Source organism: Hesperophylax consimilis, chromosome 6 (genome assembly GCF_061612785.1).
Source record: "Hesperophylax consimilis isolate HC1 chromosome 6, BYU_Hcon_1.0, whole genome shotgun sequence".
In the NCBI taxonomy this organism is placed as follows: Eukaryota; Metazoa; Arthropoda; class Insecta; order Trichoptera; family Limnephilidae; genus Hesperophylax; species Hesperophylax consimilis.
This window is the reverse complement of record NC_142841.1, coordinates 3004335-3016703: the sequence shown is the minus strand read 5'-3', so window position 1 is coordinate 3016703 and position 12369 is coordinate 3004335. Positions and strand designations below refer to the sequence as shown.

General features: G+C 32.6%; 1 protein-coding gene and 2 non-coding genes across 4 annotated transcripts in view; all 3 read left to right on the top strand.

The window, feature by feature from the left end:
- The window catches only part of jus (EB domain-containing julius seizure protein), a 236467-nt gene that overhangs the window by 110132 nt on the left and 113966 nt on the right, over positions 1–12369 (top strand). The gene's annotated exons all lie outside the window — the stretch shown is intronic.
- LOC149422841 (5S ribosomal RNA) lies at positions 7043–7161 on the top strand. Its single transcript, XR_016302381.1, has one exon. It is a non-coding gene; the product is annotated as a 5S ribosomal RNA (ribosomal RNA).
- LOC149422840 (5S ribosomal RNA) lies at positions 7484–7602 on the top strand. Its single transcript, XR_016302328.1, has one exon. It is a non-coding gene; the product is annotated as a 5S ribosomal RNA (ribosomal RNA).

The following is a 12369-nucleotide window of genomic DNA, read 5'->3' as shown; positions in this document are numbered from 1 at the left end:
TAATTTGTATTTTGATCAATATAGTTGTTCCAAAAAGGAGGTTTTGTGTGTGCAGTTTACGGAAGTAATAATTACAAAGATCATAAAAACTCCAATTCGTTATTAAGGATGTAAAAAACTTTGACAGGGTTGCTGGTGAAAAATAAAACAAAATAAAATGTTCTTAATTACGCAAAATGTGGAAATTTACCATGAAAAACCAAATTATTAAAAAAATTAGGTTAATTCAACAAAGTTGTGTTAGTTCCATGTTGCATTCTGTATTCACTATGAAGTTATAAATTATATTTCATCGCCAATATTGAAGTTCAAAACACATTTTTGTATTGAAATATTGAATATATTAAATATTGAATTTTTTGTAAAATTATCACAGTAAACAGTATTTTATTACCTTTCTGAACCATCGAGGACATAGTTAATAAACTCTTTAATATCACCAAAAAAAACAGGAAGTTTATGTGTAGGTTACACAAATTATTTATTTTTTACATTTCTACAATTTATTGGCATAACATAAAGAATATATTTCAGATGAAATCCATTAAAATGGATGAAAGAAAACCATGGCGCACAACTCACGCTGCTAGGAGGCGCTAGTGTGGCAAGCTGCCATTAGAATGTACGGGAAATGTCAGAAGTTAGAGATATTATTAATATTACATGGTATCTGATAATACCACTGAGATAGCGAGGCAGATGTCAACCGTGTACGAATTTGGACTGAATAGAACTATGATAGGTTTGATCGTGTTTGGCGTATCTCTCGACTGTGCACCGGTGCCGAATGGATCAATGAAGATCGAAGCTTATTCAGTAGAACAAAAACAGCATTCCCATCTGTCGTATGCATTGATGTATTATATTTAGTCTATGGTCGTATGTGATCCTTTCTCCTGTCATTGGAATCTATCGGTCCATTAAGTAATGGGAAAAGCCTAATCATGTGGATTGCGTAATACATGGAAATCTGTACTTATATTTTGCCCTTGTTAGAAGTCGACTTTGAGTACAATTCTCCCGTCTGGAATCGTTCGAGCTAATTTTTAAAATGGTTACTCCAGCAATTTTATTGACATTCTCTTTCAAATTATTTAAATATGCTTAAATTGTCGGACAGAAGGATCATCACTAACTTGGTCTTTTTTAATAAAATTCTAAATTTTGCATTTGATAGTCAGAAAATCTGGAACTAACTATCATAAGTATTCCTCATTGCCCATAATACTAATGGAGAGAAATAATTATGCGGATTCTGCGGACATTTTCAATTTATCACAAAATAAATACAAAAAATTGTTACTAAAGTAGTTCAGTAATTTTTTTAAAATTTTGTATTTATACGTGCGCCAGATTTGTTCATTCTGCTAGGAGAAAAAACATTAAGTATAAAATTAAAATACAGTTTAATAAACAATACAGTTACAATTAGTATAAGAATAACTAAAATTATTTTGGTAGCATAACACAAAAAAAATCACATATACTCGTATATACAGCATACATCTTACGAAAAGAGCCAAGAGTTTTGTTTTGCTTTAAGGCTTTTGGTAGGTTGTTATAAAGTTTTTGTCCTTTTCTGTTTTGTGTGCACTTCGAAAGCCTAAAACCTCGGCAACTTCTCGAATGTTAAAAGGTCTTCTGAAGGAAAAACTGTCATTATATATAATATTAGTATGCAGATAATTAGAAAGCATGTCGTATTTAAGCTTGTAAATCAATGTTACCATATTATGTATCATAATATGTTGTTTAGTTGTCATAATATTTAAATTTTTTAACATAATATTTTGTTTAGTTGTCATAATATTTAAATTGTTTAACATAATATATTGTTTATTTGTCATCATATTTAAATTGTGTAACATAATATGTTGTTTAGTTGTTATCATATTTAAATTGTGTAACATATTTTTGACTCTAGTTAAAATAATTCATTTAAAAAATTATCCTCTTCTTTCTATTATATATGACCTGTTGTAAATTATTTATATTTTCGTTAAAAGAATAAAACACTAGAACAATAATTTAAATACGGAGTTACAATAAAATTGTATGCAAGACGCGTTGTCTTGAGATTCAATGTATTTCTGATGTATAATTTTATACAATTTTTACCAGTATTCCTATGAAAAAATACCTAACAAGATTGTTAATAATAAAATTAATATGTGCTAACGCTGTAAAATTTCAACTCCTAAACTGATGGGTACAAATAGGGTTACCTGAAAAACCGAATTCTAGTACTTTTCACGCAATTTTTACACCGAATCTTTAATTTGAAATATGATCTTGTGCAATTTCTCGTCTATCCTACAATATGTTTTTTTCTCTAAAAAAATTGAGAGACGATAAGACCATTTTAAAAACATATTTATATAATCTACTCGTATTGTGTTAGGACTAGCGATGCACTGTGTTGAACGCTGTCAATTATACTAATAAACTAACTTGAACTTTGTCCGATTAAATCTTTTTTTTACATCAAATTGTGACTATATATTTGATAAAAAATTAAACTTAAATAAATTAATCCCATTGAATTATCTATGGCGTAATAATTATTTTTGAAAACAATGGGTTATTTCTGACACCACTGGAGTTGACGTGTTAAACAAACAATGATATGTAACCAACAATTTCATGAATATTAGCTCTAGATGAAGAAGAATCAAAAACTAATTCCCTTGTTGTAAACATTTAACAAATACAGATAACAGATAATCAAATAAATCTTTTCGTGTACCAATGATACAATATTATGTAAGGTTTCTAGTTGTTGCTATTATTAGTATTAGGACAAGTCTCTACACCCCTCATAAAACACACTTTTTTCAGTAAATAAATTGAAAATAAAGCCTTAATTTTTCTCTTACATTGAATTGCGTTAATTAAATGTAAAACTAACAAGGCTAAAGCTCGTATCATATGCGCTTTCATCGGGCAATTACTTAGAAACAGGCTGGTAGACCCATATAATCCAGGCGGCTTATCGCGCAAGTTTGTCGACTGTAATTAACCCGACCTTAGGTACCTGCATTCTGGGTATCTCAAAGATAAGTTCAATATTACTAAATCATTTTCAATTCCAAACCGTAACGTAAAGTTGTCTGAAAATCCAATACGCCCTTACAGGTGATTACTTATTAGCGAACGTATTTAGATTTAAATGGTAATAATATATTATTTTTAAGCAATAATTATTAGCTTGAAACGCCTAATTATATATTTAAAAAATCTTAATAGAGCATCAAACCGGCAATCAGAAGGTTGCGGATTCAATTCCCGTCAGAAGATTTTATCATTTTATATAAGTGTTTCAGGCTAATAATTATTGCTTAAAAATAATATTCTATCCTTTGTGCTATGTATAAAAAACCTCGTCTTATAAACATTAGTTTATCATTAAAAATAATGATAATAATATACTCATTCAATAATTGCAAATTCATTTCATAGCGTCATTTTAATTTAAATATAATGTATAACTTTGTGTACATCATTATTTGACCAAAAAAATGTTTCAAAACCATTGGTGTTTTCGTCAGAAAAAACGTTAAATGAAAATTGGAAAAAATAAGAATAGTCAAACAAATTTGTACCTATAGAAAAAAAAATATTACAATGAGCGGTTATTATAATTTATTATAACTTACACACATTATTAAATTTTTATTATTCGTTACATTTTCTTTTGATTCATATGGCTTCTACAAACCAGCTTGAATTTATCAATTGGCGCAGGTTTTATAGTTTCATTCCATTCATATTGCTTTCCTTTGTGTTGTACACTATGTTTTGTATTGGATTTGTCCTTTTTTGGTACTCTTATTTCATTGCACGTCCTTGTCTTTGAAAGTCCTTATTGAATAACATTTGATTTGAAAAGTTTTTGGTAACACGTTGTTTATTATTTTAGGTATAAATATCGTCGCGTTCAAGGTCACCATATGTTTCACTGTTAGCCAATTCAATTCAATTTAATTTCATTCATATTTAATATGACGATAAGAGACGCAGATCATTTTCTCCGAGTCTTCCAATTCATGGAATGATTGAATTTTGCTAAGAAATTGAGAAGCGCATGTCATGTATTTTTCCTCTGCAAATAAAAAAACGATCAATTTTTTTGTAAAACGCTGAACTATTGCACAGAATTTTCCACTTTAATTTGGGAGGCAGTTATGGGTACCGCTGCCCCGGAAACCATATATTGGATAACCAACATCTGTGTCATAGGCCACCCCAAGAAGTTCGCTACGTTTGGTGACTTAGCAGGGGTGCCCGTGTTCATGGGGCGAGGTTTTTCCAGGTCTTGGCGACAGACTGGTTGATGGAACCCTTCTGACCTCTCCAGCAGGATTCTCGGAACTTAACCGTGCACAGCAGTGGGAGGGATGAATTCATACGTCCGTCCGTCCTGCCTCACCGACCCCTAGATTTTTAATAACTCCTCATACCTTTTTCCTTCCCCGTACTTCCTCCCCGACCTTTCCTAAAAAGATCCTCCACCCTGCATCCCCAAAGATGACACAGGCCCTGAGGGGAATTGTTTTCTTCAGGGCCTCGGGTGTAGAGCTAATTTAAATTAAAAAACAATTTAAAAAAGAAAACAGAAATTCCAGAAGAATCCAAACAATAAACACGCGACGTAAAATTGGGTATTGTTTTACCATTTGGTGCACAATTTGATACGACGCTCTTTTGTGTTTCTAAGAATTTGAACAATTCATCAAATTTCAAGTTCTGTGAAAGCCTATTTAACTTTGAAATTTGAAGAAATTATTCAAATTAAGTTTACTTAATTTTACGAACTACGCCTTAAAACTGGAAAAAATACAAGAACGACTACCTGAAAAATACTTCATTTCTTTAGTAAGAGAGTATAACCATATATTTCACCTTTATATTACCCAATTTGACCAAATGCTGCCATCATTCTTATTTATTATTATTTATACCCTCGAGAATGAACGTTGATATTAATTTTCTTTTCGGCGAACTATCTCCTAACAACTCTTCCACTTAATATATGGTTACTTCGCCCAACTATTCTAAAGTTTCTTCCTAACTAAAGCTTCCGCAGTTTCCTGATCAATACAAACTGTTTTCGTTCGTCCTATAATACCACGTTTTATTCTGAAGATTGAAAAACTAAACTTGTTAAGGAACTGAATATTACAGAGGAGAAACTTCGATCTTGGAAATATCTAAAAGGTACTTTCAACTGTTCGAATTTCTCGCAAAATGCTCTATAGTCGATAGAAAAAAATTGGTGTGTACTTTAATTGCGAAGTGGAAAAAGTTTATCGAAGTATTCTGAGGCGAAGATTATGTTAAGTTACCAAACTGAAGACTTTTCTTCTAGATTTGTTTAAGCTCTGACCTATTTTGATAAGTGGGTCAAAAATGGAAAGTTTTTTTTACAAGTACAAAATTTGACATTTTACCAGAATCACGTGCCTAATTTAGTAGGGCGAAATTATGGAAAAAATACTTAATTTCGGTTGTGGGTCTGTCTGTCTTTCGGTCTGATCAATGGACTCGGATTTGTTTTGAATTTAAGTGTCGTTTTCGAAATTGTAACTGATTGTGATTACCTTACATGGTAAAAAAACATTTAGGCATTTCGTCATTTTGAAAAATGAAACTGATGTATCAAAAATTCAAATATAAAAAATTATATGCACATTTTTTTTTTACCCAAAATTATTTTAATTTTCGGGGTTAACGCAATTATGTTGTTTTTTACGCAAATTAATAACGCCACATGTTTTTTCGCGGGTCTGCTTTTTTCCATGTTCAAGTAAGCGTTTATTTACTAAGTAGCGTATTAACTACATTAACTATATCCCGTGATTTTGCACTATTTCACTTTGATTTTAGTAATATTGACTAACAATACCTTAGTAATATTTAAGGATTCGCCTTTCGAGACAAGCAAGTGGATCATTAGCAAGATAAAGACAGTAAGTATAATCATCTAAACCAGTGTTGAGCAACCTTTTTTAACCACAGGGCCAGTTTATCCAGTTTCAATTTTATCGCAAGCTGCGGAGGTAGGATACATACAGCTTAACTTGATTAAATTAGCAGATGGTGATCTGTTAAATCTATTTACATATTTTTTAAACCTGAAATTAAAAAAAAAAAACATTGAAAAGAAAAACAATGCGCCACAGGTAAAAACTTGTTGTCTCCAAGGTTAAGCCAATAAATTCTTTTGATTTTATCATTCCGAAATATTAAAGAACAAATACGAAAAATGCGTGCAATTTTGGACGGCTGATTCAAAATAAACAGAAAAAGGTTGTTGCAAAACCCTTTGGAATTTTATAGATTTTGAAACTGTAAATTTTTTTATCATAGCACCCGGAAATCGGAACTATTTTTTTTTAAATATTATTTAGAAGCTTACCTACTCTTATGAAACCAAACCTATGAAAATATCAAGACTAAAGTTGTCCTCTAAACCCTTTTACAAAACTGAACAGAATCCTTTTAATGCTATTTTGACACCATTTTTTTAACCGGCAATACAAGATGAGCTCACGGGCCGCGTGTTCTCCATCACTGATCTAACCCAAAACATCTCAAACGGGACTATATTGGGCACGTAGCAAAGCTAACAGATAATGGAATTTCAATATCATTGGATGGGATTGAGAAAAAAAAAATGGGTGTGTCAAGCCTACGCAAGACAGAAGTGAAACTTCTAGTATTCTTCTCTCTCTCTCTTTTCATTTCATTCTCTCTTTTTTTCTGTCTATTGACATATTTATAAGTAGCATGTGATAAAAAAAATTAAAAGTTATAAAAAAAGAAAAAAAAAATTAGTTAAAGCGGGGATCGAACCTCGGTTCTTCACGACCACAGTCGTGCGCTCTGCCTGTAGACAGCGAAGATGAGTTAGGAGAGTGAGTTAAACTAGGTATATAATATTTACACCTTGCTAATGTTTTCAGTATTATTAGGGCTTTTTTATACTAATTTTCATATATTTATTGGCAGGTAGAGTAGAAATTAATATTGTTTAGCGTTTGCCAACGACCATACCATGTTGAACACACCGGTTCTCGTCCGATCACCGAAGTTAAGCAACATTGGGCGCGGTCAGTACTTGGATGGGTGACCGCTTGGGAACACCGCGTGCCGTTGGCCTATTTTTTATTTTAATTTCATGTTTTTTTTATTTTTTTATCATTACTATAATTAATAATATCATAAAATTCTTTAACTTTTCAAGTATGCTACAGGCCTAAAATATTACTTAGTGGATTGATATTATGGTCAACCATTGAAAAAAAAAATTCCTACAAACTTATTAATGTAATTACGATCTTTTTCAAGCGCGTATGTAATGATTATTTTTATCAACCTCGCACACACCTTGCTAATTTTTTCAATATTATTAGGGCTTTTTTATACTAATTTTCATATATTTATTGGCAGGTAGAATAGAAATTAATATTGTTTAACTTTTGCCAACGACCATACCATTTTGAACACACCGGTTCTCGTCCGATCACCGAAGTTAAGCAACATTGGGCGCGGTCAGTACTTGGATGGGTGACCGCTTGGGAACACCGCGTGCCGTTGGCCCATTTTTTATTTTAATTTTATGTTTTTTTTCATTTTTTTATCGTTAACATCATAAAAAATTTTATATCATTCTTTAACTTTTCAATTATGCTACAGGCCTAAAATATTACTTAGTGGATTGATATTATGGTCAACCATTAAAAAAAAAAAATTCCTTAAAAACAAAAAAATAATATTCCATGGCCGAGAATCGAACTCGGATCAACTGCTTCGAAAGCAACTATGCTGACCATTACACCACCAACGCCAGTTGTCGAGATGAGCTAAGAAGCATTTATATTTTACTATATCAAAAATATCCTTCCTTTGAAAAATAATGATTCTCCATAAAAAAGGAGTGCACTGCCCGGGAATCGAACCCGGGTCGCAAGAATGGGAATCTTGCATGATGTGCTTCCGCATTCCTAAAATAATTGTGAAATTATAAATACATCCCGGCTGCCAAAAGTCCATATTGAAAAATTAACAATTTTATGATTTTTTTCAAGTCACTGCTTGTATTTAATAAAATGAATTCTTAAAAATATCACCTGAAATAATCAAAACACAAATTAAATAAAACAGTATCTCAGAAAATTGACCAAAAATAATTTCCGGTACCGGGAATCGAACCCGAGCCTCCTGGGTGAGAGCCAGGTATCCTAGCCACTAGACCATACTGGACTTGCGAAATTGTGCGAAAATACGTTATTTAACTTGTTTAATAATTACAACGAATTTTGTACACCATTTTTCTGAACGGTGAGCGGTGGTGGGGGTACCCGCTTTTTCGTTTCGATCTTGACTCGGTTTTACTACGTTCCCGAAAATTCATTACGCGGCTAAAGAAGTTTCACTTCAATAGAAGTTGGTCACAGAGGAAATGGTATGATGACATAAAGAGAACTACCGACTTTGTTTGAGTGAGAACCGTGAAGAATCGCCATTATCGAAGCCATTTGTGGGAGGCATATCTAATAAAAAGTGTTTTTTTTTTTAATTATTAATGTGTGTCCCAGCTGCTCGCAACCGTCAGGAGACAATGAGACAATAGCATGCCCAATAGGGGTGTATTGTCAGGCTGAAGGTAGTGGGAAGGGAGAGGAGAGGAAATAGATGAAGGTGGGGAAGTTCCTGGGTACTAAGATTTGGTCACCAAAAACGGTTGAAGTTTAAGCAACCTTTCAATTAAGTAGAGAGAGTATTTTCCACTCCGGAACGGGTCGCAAATATTTTACATATTATTTTAAATGAATAAGCAGTGATATAACACTTAAAACAAAAGTATTTGCCCCCGTCGGGATTTGAACCCACGACCTCCGAATTACTAATATAGAGTCTGACCCTCGAATACGGGAGTCGTTTTGTTCTGTGTTTTTTTCACCTCATAATTTTATTAATTTATTAAAACAAAAATATAAATAGCCGCAAGTAACATTAAATTGTACAATTTAAATCACTTATTTGGCTGACTTGACTCCACATACCTGAAACATAAAATAAATTAACAGCACTTTTAACGATGCCATAAACCCGCCAGAAACAATTTAACGTATTCCAAACCCGTCACATAAATTGAATGCCCGGTGTAAAAAGTACAAATAATTCTTTAACCCCAGCACACCAACAGAAAAATTTAGGGGATGTTTCGACCAAAGGCATATTCTACTTGTTTTAGCACTTTTGTTGGGTAGGTTTCCCTGCTCTGGAATTTAGCTGAATAATGGAAGAACCTTTCGGAAGACTTGAATGAGTATATCTCTCACTCATTAATTATTGATCAGATAAAACGCCTCCCGAATTCCTGCCATCAACCGCCAATGAAGGCATCTTCTTGGAGCATCAGGTATGCAAAGACGGTGTCAATATTAATTACTTTTCGGAATTATGATTCTTAAATAATGCTTGTCAATTCGTACCAATAATTTAGTCTAAAATTCTTAAATATTCGTAATGAAACTACCCTTATTTTTTTTAAATAAAATTATAATTAACGTTGCGTTCTTAACATCATCATTAGCGATTGCCTTTTTGCATATGAATTTTGATCTTTGCAAAGAAGCAATCAATTTTAATTAATTACGGAAGCATATGTCCAGATAATTTAAGAAAGATTTGAATAAATTATACAATAACGTGATATATTTTTACAACAGTAAGAACAGAAATGTTTCTATTATTAATAAGTAAGACGTAAAAACTTTTTTTTCATGAACCCTAATTTAGCTCTGGTGATTTCGGGTCCCTGTGAAGGCAACACAGATGTTAAATCGGTTACAGGTTTTACATATATAGATAGATGTAAGAATAGTAATATTATATATGTTTTCCTTTTTTTCCTCCTTCATATAATCCTGTCCACTTCAAGACCCGCATTCATAAAGCCCTTTCCTATAACCCCTACCGTAAACCGCCTCAACGCTGCTCAACGGATTGCGACATAGTTCCCCTGTCTTTACATTGTACAGATAGGGACGCTTTTGTGAAGTGTTTCATAAAATGGAAACATGCCTCATGTCTCTTTATTTCATTTTAAACCGTCCTTAAAACGACGATATAAAAAAAAGCAACTATAATTTTTTTATGAAGTGACAAAAGCAGCAATTTGAAACATGTCATTATTATTTTGAATCAAATGAATGAAATAATAAATAAATAAAAATCTTTGTTTTTTTCAGATTTTTTATTATGCTCTCAAAGAAACCCGCATTTATTAATAATTTTTCTAACAAAGGTTTGGGAAGGATCTAATTAACTCTAGGAAAAATTAAAATAAAACCGACATTTAATTACACTGCATTACGCCAAGTCGTATTCTCTACTTGCTTGGTCCTTCGAGGGTCTCCCTCCTTGATCATAAGAAATATATCAACAAAAAATAATAACGCATTAACACGAAAAAAACGAACCAAGAATGAACAAGAATTAGTAACAATTGTAATATAGGACATTAATAAAAGCCTTAACAATTAATTTTAGTGTATTAGATTGTTCAATGCCGTAAAAATAATACCTGTTGAATCAATGATATTCAGTTGATTAATAGGATAAAACCACATTAAATGCTTAAAAATTTATGACTAATCTTTTTGTAAGCAAAAGTATTTATGCATAAAATTATTATATGAGTCAGTTAATAATTACCTGTTCAAGGGATATTATGGCTTAAAAATTGCAAGCCAAAACATATTGTCGGATTCCATATAAAAAAAGTAGATCACATACAGATTTAGTCAAAATGAAGGTATATCCATTCCAAAAATTGCAAATAAATACGGACAACGAACATTAATATAAAATGCATAATCACAATATAAGGTGCCAATGCCTATAAATAATAAAGATAAGACTTTTTATTTTGACATGGATTATAAATACGTTAGCATCCATTGATTATATGTACGTAATTGCGTAAATATGCTTCTGAGTGTATTAAAGTATATTGTCTGCCGTTGAGGGTGTATATATCTATGAGTATGTTGACTGTGTTATATCTATCTGTCTTATGTATTCTATGCCTTTGTATAATTATAGTCTTTTGAATTGTTATTCTTCTTTATCTATTCTCTATATTGTTGCTTCTCGTTATATGTGTGCTTTAGTGTTATAATTAATACTGTGAATTTGATTTGCTGATAAACTGCTATAACAGTTTGGCGTTTAATTGGAAACATATATTGGAAATTACTAGTTATCAATTATAATTTATGTGTTGGTTGCGATATAGAATTTTTTAAATCTTAATCTCAGTTTTCACGTTATTTTTTTTTCATTTTAATAAACGTAAGGCACCCGAAGACATTTTTTTTTCACAATACAACGTCGCTTTAAAAGTACCACAGTGTTTTATAAATAATTTTCAAGTCAAAGAAAAAATATACAAAGCCGCAAAGGCGTTCTTAAAGAAAACTGATTTCACACAACAACAAATGTTTAAGTGGGCAAACAAATCTCCTTTGAGATAAAACGGGTGTGTTTGTTCTCGGGTGGTTTCTCGGTAGACTTGCTACGGAGAAAGTAGAGTTACTGAGATACCTTGGAATAAGGCACGCGAGGGTCACATGGGAGACTATAGCCACAAGTTGTGCAATCTGCACTCTACCTACCTTTACAAAGCGATTTATTAATTCGAGTCATGATTTTCGTGGACATCACGTCGCGCTTGGCTTGTGTTAAAATATTTCTGATCATTGTTTGTTACGAACCGTCAGTTAGCACATTTAGTCTACGAAGAAGTAGCCTGAATATATGTATTTGAAAACTTCTACTTTCATCAGTGGAGGACTGAACGCAGTTGGCGCTACCAAAAAATTGTCCAAAGAAGCGACCACAATGAAGTGCTGGTACCTACCGTGATGTACGGAAGTGAGGTATGGAACTGGCAGAGAAAAGGTAAAAGTAGACTAAATGCTGTAGAAATGAGATCCCTGAGGCGTATGTGTGGTAAAACCATGTATGATTGTGTGATAAATATGGAGATCCACAAATAGTGCAAGGCGGATGTAAGCGTAATGAGTAAGATCAAGAAAGGGACGCTCGGATCTACGCTCGCATGTAGAGTGAATGAGCGAAGAAAGGAGTGTAAGGAGAATATACTATGCAAATGTGAATGGTAGCAGAAGTCGGGGACGCCCGAGGAAGACATGGCACGACCAAGTGAATCAGATACTTAGAAGAGTATATATGAGATGATGTATGAATGTGAATGAGGCAAGGAGTGTGTGCCAAGACCGAGTTGTTTGGCGGTCCGTCTTCTCTGATACCTCTGCGGAGAAATGGCGTGATGGT